The 17295-nt window shown below is 34.5% G+C and overlaps 1 protein-coding gene across 3 annotated transcripts in view; it reads right to left on the bottom strand.

Annotated features, from left to right (window-relative positions):
* Positions 1 to 17295, bottom strand: part of LOC135071739 (protein Tob1) — a 62634-nt gene that overhangs the window by 40479 nt on the left and 4860 nt on the right. The window contains exon 1 of one of the 3 annotated variants that reach the window (XM_063965529.1): positions 5311 to 5358. The exons of 1 other annotated variant lie outside the window; for it this stretch is intronic. The gene's annotated coding sequence lies outside the window, so the exon portion shown is untranslated. Of the gene's footprint in view, positions 1 to 2030; positions 2198 to 5310; positions 5359 to 17295 lie in introns of those variants that run through there. One more of the 3 variants, XM_063965527.1, reaches the window with a different exon arrangement.

Raw genomic sequence — 17295 nt, 5'->3', positions numbered from 1 at the left:
AAATCTAACCGGCCAACTCAGCCGACTGCCCGAAATGTCAATTTATCATGAACGGTGCACTATAAATATTTCATTCCGTCGTCTGTATTGGGACGCTTCCAAAAAGGTCAAATTCGTGGCTACCGATACTATAAAAGCTACGTTTTTAGGTTTGTGTCAAGGTTGGACAAAAAGTCTAGACAGCTTATAAGTACATACGCTTATGCTGAGTAATAAATGTTAGTAAAGTAGACCGGACCCAGTTTAACAATAAACTCCTTAATTAAATCCTAAGAGGAAATGTATGATCTCACCTTTTCCTGTAATCCTAAATTCGAAGATAGTTTTGTAAATATTTTGGAAAAAAAAGATGTTTTCTGAAAACGTTGTCGTCCATTCTTTCAATTCGTAAAAGATCATAAAAAAATATCGACAATTTACAAGGATTCGTGAACTTATTACAGCTCTATCATTCAACATTTTATGTGATCAATTTTTCCTACTTATTGTGTTAAAATATTGTGTACTGTTTAAAATTAGAATACGTTACTTAACGAGAAGGTCTTCTGTGATATTCCGTTATCAAAAAATTCTCAAAGATTACTTACTTATCTACATAATATGTCGAAAGTAAACATAGTAGGTATTTTTAGAAAGCTATTATTGTAGGTACCTAATAATATGTTATGAGTATATTCATTCATACTCTGATCAAACTTTCGAGATATTATTCATGCCCCAAACCCAATCATGATTTCTATAGTACCTATCTACCCTTAGCCTCTAAGGACCCTCTTCAAAGGCAATATAAATGGGTTCTTATCTCTTTTAGTACAAAGGCAGTTATCAAGCATCAAGCTAAGCGCTGTATCTTATGTTAGTTGTTATAGGTGCGATTTTAGAACAAACACTTTATTTTTTCCTAAAAGCCTTTATGTTATACATAATTAGGGCATACTAGATAATAGTTTGAAAATCAAATCATTTAAGATTTTACGACAGTATTAATCTCTGTCCTAAATGGTCCATAATACGTCTGGTTGGTCCGTATGGTTTAGACAAAAATGGTATTTCGCCAACTTCTATAGGGTTTTTTTTAATATGGTAAAAAAAATCTTACAGAAGTCTGACTGCCGAGATACCAGACACAACAGGATTTCTATAATTGTTATTCGAGGCTCACCGGTGAGCCGCGTGGCATCTAACGTGATAGGAAAGTAGGTACTATAATTGGGTACCTACTTTAGGCCATATTCACCAAGCTACAGCCTTTAATGTAATCTGTTTACATTGTTTCAATTGCCGCCTACACACTTATTTCTCTGTACTACATAAACAACGTGAGGCGTATCGTATGACGTCATTCACGTCACATTTTTCACGATTTGCATTTAACCTTGTACTTTTTCAGATACCAAACCTGTTCGGTTATTTGTAACCTTATTTGTATTATTCGGTCTTTTGTATTATTGCAAACTCATATACCTATGCTGATCAATGATATTGTTCAAAATATGCTTACACAGCGAATGTAATGTTTTGTTTATTTGTCATAGAGTATGTACAAGTTTGTAATATGGTGATTAGTTTTCTTTTATAAATCTTTAGCAATAAGTAGAACACTGTCTTGAAAATCGTCACCTCACTCGTTATGATACTGTAAAATGTTAAGTTTTATTGTTCGATTAATTATGAATATTTTTAATGAGGTCATTCATGTTTTTATCGCTTCCCAGTTTTTATAACAAGAAATAATTATAAAGATTTATTTTGTACAAGAAGTAAATAACTTTTTATTCATCAATAACGATTTGATAAATAATAATTTATTATTAATTTCACGATATAGTTCGCTAACTTCAACAATACCGAACTGAATTAATTTCAAACTAGGAGCGGCTTAATATTCAATCTTGAGTTACGTTGCTGTTGCTCTACCTACAAGATAAATTATTTGAATACTACACACTTACGAAAGATAAAATCTATTATTAAACTAAATAATACTGTAATCAATAGTCTACGTACAGTCATTCGAAGCATTTACATACCTAAGCGTATCTCCGATTCTTTATCCCTCCCCATCTACACTTCTATTTATCTTCAGTACTATCTCAAACGCTAAATCACAACACAAAAAGCAACATTTACAGCACACAAACTGAACGGACAAGTTTCCTTTGCCACATTTCAACTGCAATAAAAAACTAAAAAAGAAAAACATGCGTTGCCGAAAAGCCGTAATCTCGCCTTGCCTGGCGTCTGGGCCGAACTGGGGCGCTGACGTCAAACTTTTCGCATTAGGAGCTACTGGGTCTCGGTCGATGGGCGGCAGGCGGCGGGGGATGCCGATTTAACATCTCGACCCACACCTATAAGGACTACAATCCCATAAAAATACACTTGTGACGTAAGAGCGCGCTAGTGTGAAATTAACCCTGTGTACGCGAGGCCCACATTGTTCGAGATTGTAGGCAAATTGCTTTGAAGTTATCTTTCGTATTAACTAAGACAGGGTTGGAAGTTGGAACGTTTAGTGACGAAATTGAGTAGGTACTGCTGTTACTGTTAGAAGCGCGTCGAGATGTATTTAACTTATATACGTGTTTAGAGAACAATGCACAAATTGGATGTCAAAGTAATGAGTTATTTAATTATACCTTGAAAGTAGTACCTACTACTTGTACCTACAATCTACATACATGTTTGTTGTTTTGGAATGTGTTACGCCGCTTAGTGACGTCGACATCTTACAGCACACTTTTTAAAACAATTTACTTTAAAGTAGCACGAATAACAATAATTTCAAACGCCATCGAAACTTTTGAGGAAAAATTCACGAAATGCCTAAGTACCACTTATTCAAATGCCTGAAATTTTTAAATTAAGAAACTTCAGCGGAATTCTCATCGTAATTTATTCGAGAACTCCATAACTGGCACCAGGAGAGTTTTTCACAGGAGGATGTTGTCGGATTATGGTAATTAAATGTGGTTCCTTGCCAGTGCTCGGATTATTGATTAGATAACGCCTTACTGAATACTGCAGTGTTTACTCTTACGGCAACTACGATATGCGACAGTGACGTTACTCTAGTTGTCTATTTAGCACGATAGCGAAAAGTTGACCTAGTATGCTAAATATTTGAGACAGAAATGAAAGTAGGCAATCTTGTTCGTAAGACTTGCGAATTACGAACAAGGAGTACCTACAAGATCTAGAATTAGATGGTTGGATATATAGTATTTTCTAATTTGAAACATAACAGTGATTCATAGAACTTTTAGATGAGTTTTTCCAGATACTATTATCGACTAGAACGGAAGCGAATGTCTGGAGGGGCAAAGTATGGCCTATCTTGCGTCACCACTGACAAATTCTCCCAAAATCGATGCTACATCTCAGTTTTATAGCAGGGTTTTATATCCTTACATTACCTAAATATTTACGAGGGCAAAAATGTGAGAAGTCTTTCTCGAGGCCATTCTGAATGATGACAGGGCATTTCCATTGAAAGGGCCTTATTGTTCCGGTTTACTTTGACACCGAATAGTAATAATAAATGGTATGAGATCCGGAGATACGGCGACAGTATCTGCGAAACTGGGGTATGTTGCGTCCATCTATAATGATTAATGTTGCCCATTTATTCGGCATAGATCCCCGGGGATCGCTGGGAAAAACTTGATTGATGTGGGATCGGCGGGACACCGGTGGGTAATATTTTCCCTCATTTCCTGGTTATGTGTCTTTGGACGTTGGGAATGGGTTTGCAATGGCTTATGGAGCTGCGAACTTTTGGATTTGATTATCCTTGGGTCTGCTTATGCGGGTAGAGAATTGAGAAGCTTGTTGTTTTTGGCATGTTGTAATAAGTTGGGTTCCAAGTTTTGGTAGAGTTATATGATGCGGAATCAAATTCTGATCTGTTTTTGATTCTCATGGGGATATGATTTTGTGGTAGTGTTGTTCTTGTTACCATTTTATCGATTTACGTGATAAAGTATGGACGAGTGAATAATATGGACATTAAACTGACTAAGATATTCACATGTCAGACGTCAATACAATATCGTTTCATGTAGTCTGACATCGTATAGTTAGTGGCAATATTACTAACTAAATGCTCAATATGTCATAGCGCAGAAATGTTGGCAGTATAACGAACACTTAAAGTGATGATTTAGCCATACGGATTGGCGCGGATTACTGTGAATAGCCAAATTAAGCCATACAAGGCCGGCTTATACAAGCGGCTAACGGCTCAGTCAATATACTAAAAGCATTAGCTTATATCGTACAGATTATCAACACCCACTATAGTAATTAGGTGATTGTTTACTTTGATAAAACCAGTTCCTGTAAAAAGTTTTTTCTAGAATATGAATTGTTCGAACCAGATATTGAATAGCCTGGTGGTTAGCGAACTATGTGCGTAGTGCCATGGTTCATACAATATACAGAGTGACTTTGAAATCGTCGGCATCCTTTTAATATAAGACTCTATTCAGAACACATAGTGCATTCCCCAAATATGAGACAAATCATGAGTAGAGTCTTATTTTATTACGATGCCAACGATTACATAGTCACCCTGTGTACATAATCTTTTTGTGTTGGGCTTGGAGTTTCTTTTACAGTATTACATACGAGAATAAGAATATTAGCGTCTTAAGGAATAAGATTAGCGCTGCTTAGTGAGTTACGTAAAATTCGTGACGAATAATGTTACGACGAATTATATTATGTAGAAGGTGTGAAAACAAATAATATTATACATATTGTAATAGGATTTACTTTAAGCTTCACAAAGATTTTATTTAACGAAGAGATTTTACTCTATAATTCGATTCGATTCTACTCTTTGCTTCTTATGCTTCCAGAGTTTATATAATGTCTTTTAGTTTTCAATCGAAGATTGTACCTATATAAGTATTATTAAGTATTTGGATATTTCCGACTCTTTCTCAACTAAGTTGTTAGTTTATATGAAGAAGCATGGGAAGTCATTAATATTATTATATGCTACTGCAGCCTATTGTCCAAATGTGCCTATAATTTTGACAAACTTTGTTTCGACAATGAATATGACCTTCCAAAATTATAGACCTTTATACTACCAGTAATGGTTTTTTTACAGTTGACAGAATATCAGGCTGTACATTTATGTTGCAAAATGGCACCGATAAAAGCTTTTTTATTTATGGATTTTCTAAGTATATTTTGAGCACACTAGGTATGTTTACTACTATGACATGTTAGGTATTATTAGTAAGACATAAAATAATGGATAAATGTATTGTTGTCAAGTAATTAGTTTTGGTCATTTACCTCCGTGATGATGTTGAGTAGGTAGGTACTGATGTGAAAGAAAATATTTACCTGAAAAGAAATAAACAAAAATTAGTTACAGCTAATTACAAAGTTAATGGTAATCAGACAAATTAAGACTTTATGGCTCTATAAACATTATTATTACATTAAATATTGTCACGTGAAACAGCCGACAGAGACATTACATTTTTTATTACCTAAGAAAAACAAAACATCATCCTAGTGTCACTCTCTTTAGAAGCGTAAAGCGCGTAGTTAACGATCCCACACTAAACAAAAGAATGATAGCACAACAAAACACGCATCCATTGACCGCCCGGCGGGCATCAACGTGACATTGGCGAGGTCAGGCCAGCGATGAATGTCGAAGACAACGACAGCACATCCTCAACTCTGTCACGCAAACTGTGGACACGGACGCCCTAGCACAAGGTCATTGCAAAACACCAACCAATTAACAACCCTATTCCGTTCAACACAAAGCGCATTATCCAACTGAACAGATTCAAGGTCACCTCTATTACGGGGAATAATGAAATGCGAAATGCGTTTTATGAATCAATAAATCATACGCAGTTTTCGAAACATTAACAAATATTAATGGAAAGTTTGACGACATGACGTTTAATTTGTTTTAGACAAGATGCGAGATGAAGGCAATTTAATATTTGCGATGTAGAGTTTGAAGGCATGTTTATGAAATGTCTTATGAATCTTCGGAAAATTGAATTAACAACATAAGATTTGCACAGGTATTTTATGTATAGCTTTTTTCTTTGATTTGTATTTTTAGTATCTTTAACTCAAGAAACTACACAGTATTAATGCATAAATTAATAAAGGCATAAAATAACATCAAGGATAGGAAAAACCTTAATTGAAGTGTAAAAAGATAAACCACGCTATACAATTACTTATGTTTTCTGTCTTGCAAAGAAAATCTCTTAACGTAAAGGAAAATATACAAACATAATATGGTGAAACACTTATTTATAATAGGTATGGTTAAGAGTAATGTGAGTCTCTAAAAGTGCGTATCGATAAAGAAGATTCCAATATTGAATTGCCTGCCAGTAACGCCCTTGCGTTATGAAGATTTAAAAAAATAGCTCAGATGCACGTGCAATGACAATTCTCATTTCTTGCGGTTGGCAGTACACGCATGGCTGATAGTGCATGATACGATTTTTACTATGTTGGTAGTTTTACAACAATGTTAAAACTTTTTTGTTTCGCTAAACGGCCACGAACAGAAGAACAGAATAGTGCAACGGAAACTCAAGGCGTTTGATGCTTTGATAGTTTTTTAAGTCGCGGAAAAGACCTTTAAAACGCGGGAATTGGATCTCGTTTTTACTTTTTATTCAATGTCGTACTGTTATTTCCCTGAATGTTCAATGATTTGTTTGTGTATTAATCAATGCTCAGGGTTTATGGTCGGTCGTGTTGACAAAAGATAAAGAACAGTTTATTATTTTAATTAATTAATAGAGTGACACATAAAAATGGTCTGAGCAAGGAGTTTCATAGAATCAACGAAGTTACTGGTTTGTGAAATTTAACTCAACGTCTTTCTAACGAGATATTAAATTCTGTAACATAGCTTAATCTAGATTCCTAGAATTTGAAACTTCACCCCTCATCCAAAACGGGCAGTTTCTACGAAAATTTTCATTACAAAATAGCTGAAATTAACGTTCTAAAACGCGAGATGCGACTGCAAAACAATATCAGTACCTCTAGTAGGAAAAACTTTCGAGTTCGTTTCGTTGCGTATTCAAAGTGTCATCGAAAAATTTTGTATGAAAAATTAAACAGCGCCCCCTATATTATAGCCGCCCTAGGGGGCGCTGTTTAATTTTTCATATAAAATTTTTCGATGACACTTTGAATACGCAACGAAACGAACTCGAAAGTTTTTCCTACTAGAGGTACAGTACTAACGAGGTTCTATTTTCGCCAGTTTAATTTCGCATTTCATAGTAAAAGTGATTTATTTTAAAACCCCTTAGCGTCGAATTCATGATGTAATTGATGAAACAGCATTATCGCTCATAAATTAATGCTAACTGATGCGCTTTAATTAATCCATTAGAGATGCATAAACAGAAATTTCAATTTCTGTTGAAATATAAGTTAATAAACTGGGTCATGTATTTTCAAATTGATGACCTAGCTAAAAGGTAGATTTTGTGCAAATGTTAAATTATTTATGTTACACCTTTCAATAATAGATTGATACGTATTGAAACTTTAGTTTTGGAAAAAGGAATTAAAAGTTAAAACATATTTCATTTTTATGATGATATCAGTACGATTGCATTAAAACAAACCTCAATAACACAGAATATTTATATTATTATCCCGCCGCATAGATTGGTAATTGGTGACGGATGCTGGCGGCGACCTCATCATCCAATATCCTCAGATTCACCGTATCTCACTATTACCGGTGTCAACTGGATTGTAATGTAAACAGTAACAAAACCGAACAACTTTGAACCTTATTAACGTTGACAGGGACAAGCATTGGCCATTAGGAAAAAGAAAAAAGTTCTTCATAAATCGATCCACGCCTTATGTAGAGATGTTCTTTTGTTTTTTTCATGATTTTTTTTCTATTATGGCTTCGTGCGATTTGCACATTATAACCAGTGTCAAGCATAATAAAATTCAAGTATAAATATTGTTCTTGAATTAATACTTCGTATCGATAAACAAAAACCAATCGGATGGTGTGTTGGCACTAAGGCAATGCATTTACACTGGATAACAGTATTTTCATTGACGAAATTGTTTTAAAAATAATCCTACTGCCTCCTCGAAATAAAACCCTCGCATCTAAATCTATTTACAAACAGCCTATTACCTATTTCTGCATCTCGATCGCAAATTTTAAAATAAAACTGTCCAAACAATCGACCTATTTTCACTTCTAAATTTTCTCGGCTATGTTTATCGCAACGTTACAGACCGCTATAAATATTGAAAGCTCAGGAAATATGGACGTTCGTTATCATGTATAACTGAGCTATAATCGCTATGTATTTATGCGATCTGTAAATTATTGGTTGTTAGCTTGAGTAGTTAAATTGGACACTGTCGTATACAGGGTGGAATTTTGTAATGCCACCTGAAGGGATAGTACTCTTAATACTGTAAATAGAAAATTTTACTCAAAGAAAACATTCCTTCATTTTTGAAAAGAAAAAGAGCTGTATTCAAAGATTTCCGATTTTTTTTCGAAAATTCACCACCATAGCATAACATTTTTTGGAAATAATTAAAATAATTTAAGATTACATGGTTTTCCTTTCATTTAATTTATTAAGTTCGTTAGAGAGATTTCATCCTTAGACTTAACCCTAACGATCGATGCAATAAAAATACAGGGTGTAATTTTTAACAGATTTTAGTTGGTTCGATTCCCGGGTGTGCCAAGCAAAATATTGGAAATCTTTGAATGCAGATCTATTTCTTTTCAAAAATAAAGGAATATTTTCTTTGAGAATAAAATTCTATCTACAATATTAAGAGTACTTTCCCTGCAGGTGGCATTACAAAATTCCACCCTGTATAATGTTTAAAAGGGTGTGTATGTATTAATTTACACACAAACAAAAACTCATCAATCTCTAGTTTCCACTATGAAAACCGTCAAATCTCGCTAGTTGCTGGTATAGCGGCATCTGTCCCAACAATGATTGGAGGATGAACAAATAGAGTTGATCGACCTGTTTTGATTGTGCCAGTTTGAGTTTGACGACTGTACACTGACAGCGAAATTATGTCAATAGTGTATCTGGCCGCTTAGAACTCAAAGCCATTCCGTTTATTTTCTTTTCTGAGTGTCATTTGTTTTTATTAGCCTGACTCTGTCTGAATTTAAAATTTGAATTTCGAACGTTTTTCTTATGTTTAATAGCGAGACGTGACGTCAAACGGTGGAGGTCTTATTTTTTCAGGTCTGACGTTTGAGCTACAAGAAACAATGTAGATTATTAAATTTAATACATCCGAATACGATGGGAGTGTCGCCTTTTTGTGATACCAAAGAACAATGCCCTGTCAATATACACAGATGACATGTCATTTGTAACCACAAATTGGACAATGTGGGAGTAGTTTTTGTTTGTTTTTTTTCAGTGTTTGTGGATAATAACGTTACAGCTGACTGTGTACGAAGGCCGAATATGACAAAGGTTAACACGATTAACTGGATAAATGGCCTGGAAACGTTGATCCATTATGATATTTGCTACGGAGATATTATGTAACGTTGGTCTTTGGTATTGCTTGTTATATCCTCGTAAATAACACTACGCAGTAAAAATGCGTAGTTTTATTGTAATTATAGTAAGTTTTTTACGGTTCCGTATTCCTGACACTCCCCCGCCCTCTAAAAACTAAACAGTTAGCTCGAAAAATCTGAAAAAAAAATCATAATAATAGTGCTTTTTATGAACTTTCCAAGAAAACTATAACGGTTAAGATAGATCACTTACTAGTTTATTTTTGTAAAATGTACCCTACTTTTAATCTGTCTAAAATTACACAATATGATACTATGTAAGTGAGTGCACCCTCTGGGATTTAAATTCAGCACTGTCGGATCAAAAGAGTCCAACCACTAAACCGTAGAGCCGTTATGTTATTACTCACTCATTATAATTTTTACCTTCTGTTTGTGGTTCAAGAGTATCAAGTCACGTGCGTTGCTATAAATAATCTTGGTCACTCATAATATTTCGAAATTAGTTGACATTCAACTCAAAAGTATGATAAAGAGCAGCGGAAGTATTATGACTATAGTATGTTATGTTTATGTTGTATTTTGAATGGTTGCCAGATAAAATTGGAAAATATAGCAGAAATGTCCCAGCTTTTGGCATAGGGACTGTTGGCGATCTGAATTATTATTGTTTTACCTACACTTTCTCCCATAAACATTTATTTGACATATTTTATAACCGTATATTCGCTGGAAATAAATAATACAATAATATTAGTTAGAACTATTTCAGATTTTTTTTTAGTAAATCAACTAGCCAATAACTTTCTATAAATTAATGTAAGCATTTTGGTTTATACCAAAATTAATTAAACGATTGGCGTCTGCAGTAATTAGATAAACAAGCTAATGAATTGAATATTGCAAGCAAACGCACTTGTATCATTTTAACAAACATTTAAAATCCGTTTAAAATTACTTTGGAGTATCAGACGTATTAAAATAATCATAACCACAAAACCAACCAACCTCGGATCATAGAAGCTTATGGACTCCAACTATTCCTTTTTAAAGCCAATACAAACGTACTTTGTATAGTACTTACATATTTAATTAAACCGTGAGCCTTTGGTATTAAGCCTAGCAGGAATGCCTTTGATACAATAAATGTTGGATTTATACGAGACTACAGTCCGCGCCAACAGAAACTGGCAATTTATTACACATCACTCAATCAGAGATGTTTATCTTTGTTGATATCTTAAGCACTAATTTTAAAAACAAAGATAAGTTTACTCAAATAAATAGATAGAAACATAACATAAAATCACATCATTTATTTAGTAAAAAGTTGCATTCATTTATTTAATTTTTAAATCAATCTTTAAGTTGTATGCGTATGGCCGTAGTAAGGACAATCTGGTCAGGTGGGGATTCTTGGATGGCTCAAACATGGAGTGCAGGTGCGGTTTTGTTCCCCAGTCGATGAAGCACATGTTGTCGTACCCTGAGTGCCCGAGCAACAGCACTCAGGAGGATTTAATGAATGCTGCTGACAACGCCACTCTTGTAGCGGAGTTTTGGGCTGACACTGTGTAGGTTTGCTGTCGACACGATAAGAAGAAGAAGTTGTATGCGAGCTGAGTTCATTTGACCTGACCACAGACCGCAAAACGCATTCAGTGTGACACAATGATTTAGATAGAAAGCACGGTGCGGCTTTATTTGGTAAAAAAATTGTCAGTTTCTAATGGCGCAAATTACGTTTGGCGTTTCATTGTTTACGGTGCGAGATGAGATGGCATTTCATTTGGTATTGTAATAACGGCTGCATAATAACATAGGGATTTAACCTTCAGATGTTCACGTGGAAAAATAGTAAGGCTTTAGTTACGTAAATACGGCTTAGGACAATGTATGTTAGGAGGATTTTTACTTAGCGCAATAATAATAATGTAGGATTATAAAAAAAAATGAATATGAAAATGCAAGAGTGTAGAGACCAAGGTAATGCTTTTGCTAATTGTCTCTTCATGAATTATGTGCGATATATTTAGTAGTCGCGTATATTTTGGAGTCAATGACACTATAGTTCCTTAAAACTCAGAAACGAGTAAAAAGAAGCTCAAAATAATACTATAAGTCCATTTCTTTTTAATTTACTTACGCAAACCTAATTTTGACGTACCTACTACGTAATTTATTATCAACTTAATACTTCATCCCTTTGACGTCAAATAATAGCAATTTGTAACATCATTAATATGGCTGTCACACAGCAATTTCAATTTATTGGGTCCAGCAATTCAATTGGCTAATACTATTATCGAATTCATGTCGTCATTCGATTGCGGTTTGATAAGTCCTATGCGCATCGATAGGCAGGTACTAAACAAACCTAAATGGGATTTAGTATACAAATACTTTTAATTTAGAACTTTAAGCCTAGATGCAGACCACCGATTTTTAGTTGGCCGATAGTTGGGTGGGGCTGTTGATCAGTATGCAGATGTATGAAAGTGCGCACATTACACCGATTTGGTATCGGCCGATTCTTCATACAAATTAGAATCGGGCCCAACTATCGGCCAACTAAAAGTCGGTGGTCTGCTCCTAAGCTTAGGTAATGGAAACTAGGGCGATATAGGAATCCAAATTGGTAGAAACATCAGTCTCTGTCTGTACCTAAATGTTCCCGTTTTGGTGATGACTTAAGTTAACGACGTGTTGATAATGATTCTGTGAAGGCTGATATTAGGGATGTCACCTGTTATCACAATACAAAAACAATAAAAAAAGAAAAATTAAAAGCTGAAGTAAAATTTCCCTTTCCCAATTTAAGTAATTAGGAAAAAGGGTAAAGTTTTCATATAATTTAGTACTTCCTTTAAAAAACAGAAGTAACTGGTTGTTATTAAATCATTAATATAACTTCAACAGCCTTACAATATTGCTTTAATTAAAACACTGTCATGTCTCTATTAATTACGATGAAAGTCAACATTAATAGAAAGTTATTCAGAAAGTTAAGCATTCAGTTACTGTTTTTGTTTGTAAATAGGGCTATAAATAAGTATCTATGGTTTAAAGTTAAAGAAAAGTCTTGTCATCTTATTAACAAATTGTGAGTTGAATATCGACACTTTCAAGCCCTGTAGGCCTAAGATGCGCGCTGCGATAAGCGGTTATTACGCCATTTTATCGATTTTTCCCATACATTTTGACGTCGATAAAAGTTATCACGGCGCGCATCTTAGGCCTACTGATTAAATTATCGTTCGATAAATAGCACATTTTAGACTAGAAACAGCTGTTATCGTAACATTACGCATCGTGATCGTTGTACAGTCGCCAATATACATCGCAGGCTCAAAGTTTCGTCGGAACACGTGTTCATGATGCTCCGAACACCGCAGTATCTAATGAGATCGTGATTACATTGATATTAATTGCCAAATGTGCGTTTGCGCGATCAAACGATGTAGTCAGAGTTACGAAAAGTTACGAAACGTGCGTTTTGAAGTTTTGGGTTAAAGCGGAAGCGTAGAGATGCGATTTTGATCGATAAAATGATTTTATTGCTATTAATTTGGTTGTTTGTGTTTTTTTTACTAGGAATAAATAAGTAACTTCCTAGATCAATCTAGGATCTAAGCCCACAAGGCTACCTACCTTTTTCTATGATTAAAGATGGGTAGTTGTCATGTAAATATACATTTTTTCACTCATTAGACGCGATTGTTTATGGTTTATTCCGCTTTATCGAATTTGCTGAAGTGCTTTTGTCAAACTGACATTTTTAATGACATCTGTCACTGTAACCAGCTCAGTGGGTCTAGACAAAGTGCAAATTATAATCGCAAACCAGTCGCAAAGTGGTCGAAAAGCCCCTTTTTTGTATGGAGTTTTGACGGATTCGATTTTCGATTCGATCAAAAAGTGCGTTTTGTCTAGGGGGGCAGGGCATCGCTAGCAAATCGCGATCGTAAAACATTCGAAAATTTTGACACCATAAACAATTTGCTCTAAATGGCATGTTACCATGGCACGTCCATGCAAATATGGCTCGTCAACCCCTCGAAGTGTCGGTGATTTTGGCACTATACGATATTATGTCAGAGTTGGCTCATTTTACTCTCTCGGTATTAATTATAGCTTCCAAACCACTTCGGGCGATATTAATTTATGAAATGTTGCTTGTTCGCGAAATTTGAAATGTGACGTGCGACGTGCTTTGATGATTCAGTTTTGTTTAATCGTTTGTGAAACTTGATTTATACGTAATGATGAAAATTTTTACGTCACGGTTTGTAACATTTAAAACTTGTATATTGTTCTTTAGATAGTACAAATAAAAATTTATGTCATAAGATTGTTTACAGTCCTGATAGAGTGAGCCAATAAATTATTAAAACATTTATTTCCAGTACACATCCTACTAATATTATAAATGCGAAAGTTTGTATGGATGTCTGGATGTTTGTTACTCTTTCACACGAATAACATATAGGCTATAATTTATGACGATAAATGTGACAAATTAAATTTCACGCGGGTAAAGCCGCGGGCAAAAGCTAGTAATTGAATAAGGTAACCAATAAAAAGATAAAGGCATTTTATCGTAAACCAAATACAAGCTCCTACTGTATAGTAATTTTCTTTCTTGTTCAATGAAAATATGCTATATTGATGAATGAATCAGCTTATTGAAGGCATCTCTTACTTTTCTTAGAATCCAATCAATAAGTTTTCATTAATGAACCTTTAAGTATTTAGGGCTCACATTCATATGCTTCAGGGCTGTCACTTTCAATTGAAGACGCGGACTATTTTAAGTAGCACTATAGCCTTTAATTATATTACATAATGATTATTATAGCATGAAAAGATATCAAAACATCACAGTATGTATGTATTCACACTAACAATATAAACTTCATTCAGTAAATAGTCGTATCGCGTGTTTATCGGGCCATCTAGACGTTTATTTCTATCGTTTGTGTGTCGCTCACGTAATATGTTGTAATAGTTTGAAACGTCGTATTTGGGTTCAATTTATGTAGGCTTTCTTTTAATAGTATTGTCCGTTATCGCTTTCTCAGAAACAAAAAAAAACATTTTATTTGTATAGACATTAGAGATGAAACGGATATCCGGTAACTATCCGGTAGGCCGGATATCCGGCCTATATTAACTATCCGGCCGGATACCGGATAGTAACTCACTATCCGGCCGGATACCGGATATTAAAAAACTACGACAATTTTCTATTAATAAAATGAAATACATTAATCTTTGAGGTAAATATCAATAAAATGGCTTATAATAATGACAGTTTTTGTTTAAAGTCCAAAAAGTTACAAAAGCCATATTAAGGTCTTTCAAAAAACTAATCTCTCTTTCTGGGCTATTCACTCTAATGACGAATACGTAAATATCTGTTAGTGTCGAAATATTGCCAAATAAAAAAGGCGATCTTTTTTTCACTGATGGTTTGATGACATGATGCATGCAGTTCAGTCTGATTACGCAACAAGTAAACTAATTTAATTTTCGCTATTCAATCACGCACGATAGCAACCGAAATCGCCCGTTGATCTGCCCCCTAGACAAGTGGCAAAATCTGACATTCTATTCGGACGTATTCGATTTTCGAAAAGTGTGACTAGTCTAGTCTACTAATACCACGGTAATACTATCATACAGTATTGTAACTTCATATAAACGGACGAAACGCGAGCTTTCCTTCGAAATTCAAATCTCGGTATGCGCTGGACATGCAAAAGTCGGGGGTGTCGCAAATGTGCCACAGTAATAAACGGACGATGTGTTGTTTTTGAAACAGTAAGCGCTCTTTTTTTTTATAAAAATAATTACAACTACCTATTTATATAGGGTGTTAGGTAAATAGGTTTATAAGCTGACACTAGCCCATGTTAACATATTATGCATATAAATGGTATGGTGAAGTCAGTGATATCATCATTTCAATTTTTTTAATTTTCATACAAAATAAAATTTATAAAATCAGGTCTGAAAATTAAAATTATTAAAATGAATATATCAATTTTCTGAGTTCACTATACCATTTATATGCACATGTTAACATGAGCTAGTATCGGCTTATAAATCCATTTACCTAACACCCTGTATAATAATCAAGCATTTTGTATGCCTCAGTCGAGGCGCTTACATTTTACGGTCGCAAATTTATAAGATTTATTAGCTACTAAATCTTAACATAAATATAATTTTTAATTAAATCTACTAATCACAAAACAACATGCATTTTATCCTATTTCATTCACTAAGTTATTTTGTTTGTCAAAATAAAATAAAAAATTACAATCACAAAATACATTCACAAAACTAGATAGAAATTCTAAGTAGGCAGATGTAATGAAAATAGGGTCTGCAGGTGGGCAGCCCTATCGCATGTTGTCATACCGTGACGTACCGCGCGGCTGTTGACATTTATTTCAAAAATATGACCGAGTTGGAATACTGTATAGATAGTATTACCGTGCTAATACCCACTGATCGCCTTCGAAGCACTTGTGCGGCGCTAAACTCGTCACGACATGCAACGAGACAATGGGCCAACTATCCGGCCGCCGGATATCCGGCTATCCGGCCTAGCAGCTGGCCGGATATCCGGTATCCGGTATCCGGCCAAACAACTATCCGTTTCATCTCTAATAGACATACAGGGTGGAATTTTGTAATGCCACCTGGAGGGAAAGTAATCTTAATATAGCCTGACCAGGAACATAAAAACCCTCGCCATGTTGCGGAAAACTAATGGTACTAATTTCTTTTAATGGCAACAGTAACTGAAAACTTCATTGTCATGTCACCTTGCATGTCAGTCTATTGCTGTCAAAGTGTAAACAAACTTTATTTTAAATGTGCGCAATTGGTTTTATGAATTAAATTGCTAAAATATTTTTAAAGTCGTGAAAGAAAAGTGGTTCACAATGTGTTAAAGTATTTGTCGAAGAGAAATACTAAGGGTTCGGACAATATTTTTATTGAATAATGTTTCCGACAAAGGTTGTCAAATTGACTGACATGTTTATCGTATAGTACAGTCCACTATGAAAATTAGCTGTGGTTTGTTTCAACTACCTATTTTAAATTTTTTTGTCACTTTCTAAGTGTTGAATTTTATGGGATTGGGAAAGAAGTACCGAGTTTGAAGCGTTCATGAGCAGACATTGCAGTTGAATATTCAAGTTCTGAATTTGATTATTGATGAATAATAAAATAAATTCTACTAGCTCGATTGATGGTTTCATTTAATTTATTTAAATCAGGTTACCTATAATAATATTTTTTCGTTCATTTATGAAAATATCAAATTAGCCCGTAATCCTGAATCCTGATACATAAAGTTAGCCTATTAATTTAACACAGGTACGACTGTACTCAGTGTTGCACTATCAAATGCAATTGACGCGCCTCTATGCCAGGGTTTTTATGTTCCTGGTCAGGCTTTACTGTAGATAGAAAATTTTACTCAAAGAAAACATTCCTTTATTTTTGAAAAGACTATTAGTGTGACTTCTTAACATCTTTGGCGGTTCGCTATCTTTTGTGCTTTTTGAATCTTAGAATCATCTTGTGTCATTGAGTTGTATCTACCTGGGAATCAAACTTAAGACCTTCGGTCTGTCAAAGCCTCTTATGTTGACCACGAAGCTGCTAATGATAACCTAATCATTGCAATGACGAGGGCATCTCAAGGTAAC

The sequence above is a fragment of the Ostrinia nubilalis genome, chromosome 5 (genome assembly GCF_963855985.1).
Source record: "Ostrinia nubilalis chromosome 5, ilOstNubi1.1, whole genome shotgun sequence".
Taxonomy (NCBI): domain Eukaryota; kingdom Metazoa; phylum Arthropoda; class Insecta; order Lepidoptera; family Crambidae; genus Ostrinia; species Ostrinia nubilalis.
Note: the sequence above shows the minus strand (reverse complement) of the source record. Positions and strands in the feature narration are given on the sequence as shown.